We start from the raw sequence: 7,921 nt of genomic DNA, 5'->3' as shown, positions 1-7,921 counted from the left end.
CCTTCTATCAATATTAACGTCTTCAGCAAATGGTCAATTGGCCAAACCCTTAATATTCTCTCCTGAACACACTTTTTTATTCTGCACATGGCCGTGCTGAGAATTTTCCAAATCTTTCCTTTCTGCTTCCCTTTTAATTATAAATTCCTTCTTTAAACTATTTTTCTTTTTTATTCATTTTACTGCAAGCAGCCAAAAGAAGTCACATAGCACCTTGAATGCTCCGATGCTTAGATATTTCTTCTGTCAGGTATCATAGTTCATTTTTCTGGGAGTCAGACGTGCTACCACTGGGCCACGAGGTCACGTAGTTCATTGTTCTTAAGTTCTGTCTTCCACAAAGTCCTAAAACATGGACATAAATTCCACCAATTTCTTTGCAACTGTATAAGAAGGATGGTCTTTGCTCCATTTTCCAATACCTTGTTCCTTATTTCTATCTGAGACCTAACTGGAGTGGCCTTTGCTATCTATAGTTTTACCAGCATTCTGATCATGTCCAATTATGTAATTCCTAGGAAGATTTAGGCTCTCCCTACAGTGCTTATCTTCTTACAAGCCCTCATCAGAGCTGCCCTTAGCACTCCACTCACAGCAATCTAGGCTTTTTCTAGCCTGCTTCTCCAAATTACTTCAGCCTCTGCCCATTACCCAGTTCCAAAGCCACTTCCACATTTTCAGACTTTTTTTTGTAACAACAACCCCACTTTTCAGTGCCAGTTTCTTAGTCTGTTTCATGCTGCTGTAGCAGAATACTAAAGGCTAGGTAATTTATGATTAATAAAAATGTATTTTTCATAGTTCTGGAGGCTGACAAGTCTAAGACTGAGGGGCTAAAATCTTGTGACGGCTTTCTTAATGCATCACATGGTGGAAGGTAGAAAGGTAAGAGAGCATGCATGAGAGAGTGGGAAGAGGGTAGAACTGATCCTTTTATCAAAAGCCCACTCCCATGATAACTAGCTCACTCAGCAATATTTATCCACTGCCGAGGGCAAAACCCTCACGACCTAATCACCTTTTAAAGGACCCATCTCTCAACAGTGTTGCATTAGGAATTAATTTTCCAACACTTGAATTTGGGGGCTCACATTTAAACCAAAGTAGTAACTTGAACTGTTCTAAACCAGAAGATCTGTCAGGGGACATAGGGTACCAAGTTGGCAGAACTGAAAATATATTTTAAAAAATTTGTCCGGGTGCAGTGGCTCACGCCTGTAATCCCAGCACTTTGGGAGGCCGAGGCGGTTGGATCATGAGGTCCGGAGATTGAGACCATCCTGGCTAACACGGTGAAACTCCGTCTCCACTAAACAAAATATAAAAAATTAGCCAGGCGCCTGTAGTCCCAGCTACTCGGGAGGCTAAGGCAGGAGAATGGTGTAAACCCAGTAGGCGGAGTTGTACTGCAGACTGGGTGACAGAGTGAGACTCCATCTCAAAAAAAATAAATAAAATAAAATAAATGTATTATCTATATTTTGACTTAATGTAAAGAAATTTAGGAATTGCTGTTATTAACTCTGTGGAAATTTTCTATGATTTATTTCTGAATTTGATTAATTAATTATTATTATTTATTTTTCCCTCACCTATAATTGCATTATTTCCTAACTCCATTCCTACCCTGACTTTGGAGTGCTTTACAAATCCTGGGGATCTTTAAGAAATTTGATGCCCTCCACTAAGATTTGGATATAGTTTACTTGTCCCCTTCAAGTCTCATGTTGAAATTTGATCCCCAACATTGGAGGTGGGGACTGATGGAAGGTGTTTGGATCATAGAGGTGGATCCCTTGTGAATAGCTTTGTGCCATTCTTGTGAATGTCAGTGAGTTCTCATTCTTAATTTCTGCAAAAACTGGCTGTTGAAAGGAGTCTGGCACTTCCTCCTCTTTCTTGCTTACTCTCTGTCATGTGATGCCTTCTCCACTTCACCTTCTCCCATTGAGGAGAAGCTTTCGGAGGCCCTCACCAGGTGCAAATGCTGATACCATGCTTGATACTGATACAATGCTTCTTGTACAACCTGCAGAACTGTGAGTCAAGTAAACCTCTTTTCTTTATTAATCGCCCAACCTCAGGTATTCTTTTACAGCAACATAAATGAACTAAGACACCCTCGTATTCTTGTTAGTTACTAGGTAATCTCATTTTATTTTATTTTCTCCCCATTTCTTTGGTATTCTAAACATCCATGAGGATATTGCATGGGCTTTCATTCATTTATTGTTTTTGGCATTCGATGGTAGCATTCAGTGTTTCACTTCTGCAAAATTAGTGTCTCAATTTTTTTGATGTTTTTTTCTTTGATAAGTTATTTCTGTCAATTTGTTTTTTGGAAATTTCTTTGCATCTCACTGGGTCTTCTAAATTAATTTTCTTTTTCTTTCATGTTTTGCTCAGTTTTAATCTCTTCTTTCTTCTTTCCAGATATATCTTAGGTTTTATCTTTCTATCTTTAATTGATTCTTCTTTTATTTTATTTCTTTTGTTTTATCATACTTTTAATTTCCAACAGTTTTTTGTCTTTCTTCGTGGCCTCCACTGCTTATTTTATGTAAATGAAAACTCTTCAAGTTTCTCTACAGAAGCTAACTAGAATTTTGTCTGTTCTTAAGTTTTTTTTTTAAAAAAAAAAAAAATCCTTCTTTCTCCTAAGTTAAATGATTAGAGGTTTCTCTTCTTTTGTTTTTAGCTTTATCTTTCTTTCATGTTACCAAATTTCCTCTAATAGTTGGTAGTAATGCATGACACTTGGCTGCTCTGGAAAGGTAGGTGGGCTTATTAACTGATAGTCTGATTGCTCTGCCTTAGGTAGTCTCAGATACTTCATTAACCTCTTTGTGAAAGAACCCTTTGATTTAAAAAAACTTTTATTTTATTTTATGTTTTTACACAGGATACAGTTATCTGACTGTCCATGTTTCTACATGTGGTTGGAAAAGTTAGGGAATGTAGTATGAACTCAATTGTCCTGGATTCAGAGTTTCATTCAGACAACTTCATAGTTTGAATTCTGGGCCTCTCCAGAGTTCTGCCTCAAAACGTATTGCATTCCCCTCTTCTAGAGCCTCTCTCCTCTAGGCTACCTTTTCTTTATCCTGTTACATCATTTACTCCTTTATTTATTTTTTATCTGTCATAACTTTTTTATTTTTTTTAATTGAGACGGAGTCTCGCTCTGTCGCCCAGGCTGGCGTGCAGTGGCCGGATCTCAGCTCACTGCAAGCTCCGCCTCCTGGGTTTACGCCATTCTCCTGCCTCAGCCTCCCGAGTAGCTGGGACTACAGGCGCCCGCCACCTCGCCCGGCTAGTTTTTTGTATTTTTAGTAGAGACGGGGGTTCACCATATTAGCCGGGATGGTCTCGATCTCCTGACCTCGTGATCCGCCCGTCTCGGCCTCCCAAAGTGCTGGGATTACAGGCTTGAGCCACCGCGCCCGGCCTGTCATAACTTTTTAAAAACTTTTTTTTTAACGTGCTCATCTTTTCTCCTTAATTGGTTGCATATTTATAATACTTTAAGTTATTTTATTTTTTCAGTGGAAACTCAGGGATTATGAAAGACAAGCATGTATGGCAAATCTTTCATCTTGAAATAGAAACCTATTATGAAATTTTTCTGAAGCCAGAATATTTGGAAAATATTAGTACAACAGTACATGGATACAGGATAAATCTACCAGTTATTTCAAAAGTTGGGCAAAGTGTTATGTTTTGAGGCACCTGGTTAACATAAAATATATTTTAAAATTTATCAATTTGTCATCAGACACAAATATTTCATTAAATATGTAGTATGCCAGTTCAGAGAAAGATTTTTCTATCCTGTTTGGCAAGTAGATTGTTTGGTTCACCTGTCAAACTGTGTCATCAGAGACTCCACTCTTTTTATTTATTTTCTTTGCTATACTTAGCTGCTCTGTAGGAAATTGCCTTCATGTGATGATTGCCTTTAAGTACAGTTTCAAGAAAGCTATTCCAGACCAGAAATACCAGAAAGCCTCATGGACCAGATTAAAATGCTTGGATTACATGGTTTATTAAATCAACTTAAAAACACACAGCAAGAAACAAGTGGAAAGAGTTAAGGTAAGTTAACATACTTAAGTTAGAAAAGTCCAAAAGAGAAGCTAAAAAAAGAACGATTGGGTTATTTTCAGACAATTTAATGCAACAGAAAATAATCCTAGGTATGATAATAGAGCCCTAGGATAACACTGTATTATGGTTTAAGCAAATCACTAATATTCATAATAGTGACCAGGAATGGAAATGAAAATATATGATTGTATTCTTTAGGTTTACAAGAAGGCAAAACAGGTTTATGATCTATTTTAGGAAGAATTCCATTCAATATGCTTTTTAAAAATCTAGGTGACTAAAACTTTGACTTTTTCATGAGAGTACAGACTAGGATTTCTTTTTTAGCTCTGTCACTCACTGTGTGACACTGCATAATCTAAATCATATATCTGAGCTCTCATTTCTTCAGCTATGAAATGGTAAAAGTAATAAATTTCTGATATACTTATGACAATTCAATAAAATTATTCATGTATGATGCTTAGGATAATATTATTTGCTATTATTAATATTACTAAAATGTTTTCTTCAGTTTTATGAGTTCATTGTATGTATAATTTTAATGGTTAAAAAATATTTTGTCATACAGTTTTAATTTAAACTACTCAATCAATCTCAATCAGATACTGGCAAGAGTTTTGTCTGTTTTGTTTTCAGAAATGGGTGACATTAAGCTAAAATTTATAAGAAAATGTAAAAGTTTAGAAATGGGCAAGGCAAGCCTGAGGAAGAAGAAGAAAAAAAGCTAGAGGACTTGTACTAAACATAAAGATCTCTTAAAAACTATAATTAATTATATTCTCATGTGATGCATTATATTTAGCAGTTAAGACAGTGTGGCTCAAATATAGATTAAAATTACTAATGGCACAGAATAGAGAGTTCAGAAACAGATTCACCTGATTTATGAAAAATGTGATATTGCGGGGCAGTGAGAAGTGGATGGGACCATTGGATGTTCACATGGAAAAAGCATATATCAACTTCTTCCTCACAAAAATAAATTTCAGAACAATTACATATCAATGTGAGAGATAAACCTATAAGGCTTTTAGAATCATCAATGCTATATATGTGAATAAGTTTAATTTTTTTAATAGTAGAGTTTAATAGGTAAAGAGTAGAATAACCCCAGGCAGATGTTTTTTGAGAGATTAAAAGGTGTCAGGGATGGGAAGCCAGATACTCCTGGGCGACAAGTTCATGGAAATAATTAATGTGATTTTGTTACTGGGAAGAGCAGAGTCCTTGGTTCCTAGACTTACTTGCTAGAAAGAATTCCACCAAGAGACCACTTAGCCCAAAAAGAGAATTTATTGAAGCAAAATTAGAGCAGAGAGTTCATTTACAGAGACAGTACACTCTAAAAGATGGGGCATAGTGGGCTACTCACAGAGAATGAGCCATCAGTAGCCCCAAGAGTTCTGCACTGGGTTTTCATGATGGATTTTTTTCTTGAAATTCTCGTCTCTGTCTTAAGTCTCCACCTTTTTCCTTCATCTAGTTTTTCCTGCTGCTGCCTTAAGTCCCTGCCTTTTCCCTGCCCAGGTCCTGCCTCAGATTGGTGGGATTCTCTCTTACTATTAGTTGGCGTGCATGTGTGGACCTGGTGTTGGACACAAATTCTACCTAATGGCTACATTTTGCTCATTACCATCACCCCAGGAAGGCGGTATAGCAGTTAAATCTGTACTTTTTATGCCTGCATATCTCTTAGGAATTTCACCTTCACCCTCTTTTCCTCTTTATCAGTGTGTAGCTAGCTACATTCCGATAGGCTAATTGCAGGGTGGGTGATTTCTGGGCGATTCTTCCCACATAAGTATTTCCCCATCTCTTTGCTTATATCCAGCATATGTGTTTCGGGTGGTCCCTAGGGTATGTGATTCTCCAGACCTCCCTTTTCCTCAGTGACTCCCCTACTCTCGCTGCTTACGTCTAGCTATCTGCCTACTATGACAATTTCTTCCTACCACAATTAATATGAAAGAGAATTCATTCATTCATTCATTCACTCACATAACAAATACTACCTGAGTGACAACTGTGTCCCAAGCATTGTTCTAGGTGCTGAGGATATAGTAATGAACAAGGCAGTTTCTCTTTTCATGGCTCATTTATGAGGCAGACAGGGAGGCAACAGAAAGCAATACATAAATAGATAAATAAATAAATGATGAAGAAATAAAATTCAGTAGTGAAATTGAGACAATGAATCAACACATTCATTGATGAAACAGAGAGTGACCAGTGGTTCTTATAGATGGAGTGGTCACGGAAGGCCTCTCTGGGGACATAGAAAGTCACCTGTCACCTGAATGGCAAGAATCCCGCTGCTAGGTATGTACCCACATGGTGTTATGAAATGTATTGGTTTTCATGCATGGATTCTGGCTTACAGCTCCCAAAGCCCTTGTTACAGTCTTTTGTTACAATGTTGGGTATGTTAGGCCTCAGAAGTGGGCCTCTGACCTTCCTCTGCCCTCCTTTCACTGGACCCAAAGCAAGACTCTAATCTTAGCTTGCCTTTCTGATGTGGGTCTTAAGGCCCTCCCATGAGGGGAGTCCCACCCTATACCCTGGGGGAAGGAATGCTGACATCATGAAAATCTAAGGGCACAGGGCTCAGAGAGTTTTTGGATACCTGAACACATGGAGGTACCTGCAAGGTGGTGTGCCCAGGGAGGGCATGGAAGCTCCACACCCCTTCCCCTACACCTCATCCCACATGTCTCTTTATTTGTATTCTTTGCAATATCCTTTATAGTAAACCAGTAAATGTAAGTCAGTGTTTCCTTGAATTTTTGGAGCTACTTCAACAAATTAATTGAACTCAAAGAGAGGGTCATGGGAACCCCAACTTGAAGTTGGTTAGTCGGAAGTTACAGAGGCCCAGACTGGTGTGGTGGGGGAAGGACTTGGGGACTGAGCCCTCAACTTGTAGGATATGACACTATCTCTGGGTAGTGTTGAACTGAATTAACAGCTGATGTCTGCTGCCTGGTGTGCAGGGAAAAGAATCGCACACGTATGGTCACAGAAGTCTCCTGTGTTGACCATTGTGGTGTGAGAGTACAGGAAAAATAAGATTAAAGAGTTTTCTCTACACACCCCAGAAGATAGGAAATCAGTATATCAGAGAGAGATCTACCCTCCACTGTTTTTTGCAGCAGTTTTCACAATAGCCAAGATTTGGAAGCAACCTAAGTGTCCATCAAGAGATGAATGGAGAAAGAAAATGCATATTTACACAAGGGAGCACTATTCAGCCATTAAAAAGAATGAGATCCTGTCATTTGTAACCACATGGATGAAATTGGAGGTCATCATGTGAAGCGAAATAAGTCAGACACAAAAAGACAAACTTCGCATGTTCTCACTTACTTGTGGGACCTAAAAATTAAAACAATTGAACTAATAGAGATAGAGAGGGTAGAAGGATAGTTACCAGATGCTGGGAAGAATGAGGGGGAATTGTGGGAGGGAAGTGAGGATCGTTAATACATACAAAATAATAATTAGAAAGAATGAATAAGGCCGGGCACGGTGGCTCAAGCCTGTAATCCCAGCACTTTGGGAGGCCGAGACGGGCGGATCACGAGGTCAGGAGATCAAGACCATCCTGGCTAACATGGTGAAACCCCGTCTCTACTAAAAATACAAAAAACTAGCCGGGCGACCTGGCGGGCGCCTGTAGTCCCAGCTACTCGGGAGGCTGAGGCAGGAGAATGGCGTGAACCCGGGAGGCGGAGCTTGCAGTGAGCTGAGATCCGGCCACTGCACTCCAGCCTGGGCGACAGAGCGAGACTCCGTCTCAAAAAAAAAAAAAAAA

At 38.9% G+C, this 7,921-nt stretch overlaps 1 long non-coding RNA gene across 1 annotated transcript; it reads left to right on the top strand.

The window, feature by feature from the left end:
* The first annotated feature begins 1,948 nt into the window (after positions 1-1,948).
* Positions 1,949-6,429, top strand: LOC108519487 (uncharacterized). The gene is made up of 3 exons (XR_001882634.1): positions 1,949-2,039; positions 3,921-4,095; positions 6,353-6,429. It is a non-coding gene; the product is annotated as an uncharacterized LOC108519487 (long non-coding RNA).
* Positions 6,430-7,921: the final 1,492 nt, after the last annotated feature.

Source organism: Rhinopithecus bieti, unplaced genomic scaffold (genome assembly GCF_001698545.2).
Source record: "Rhinopithecus bieti isolate Rb0 unplaced genomic scaffold, ASM169854v2 scaffold_45617, whole genome shotgun sequence".
NCBI lineage: Eukaryota > Metazoa > Chordata > Mammalia > Primates > Cercopithecidae > Rhinopithecus > Rhinopithecus bieti.
Note: the sequence above shows the minus strand (reverse complement) of the source record. Positions and strands in the feature narration are given on the sequence as shown.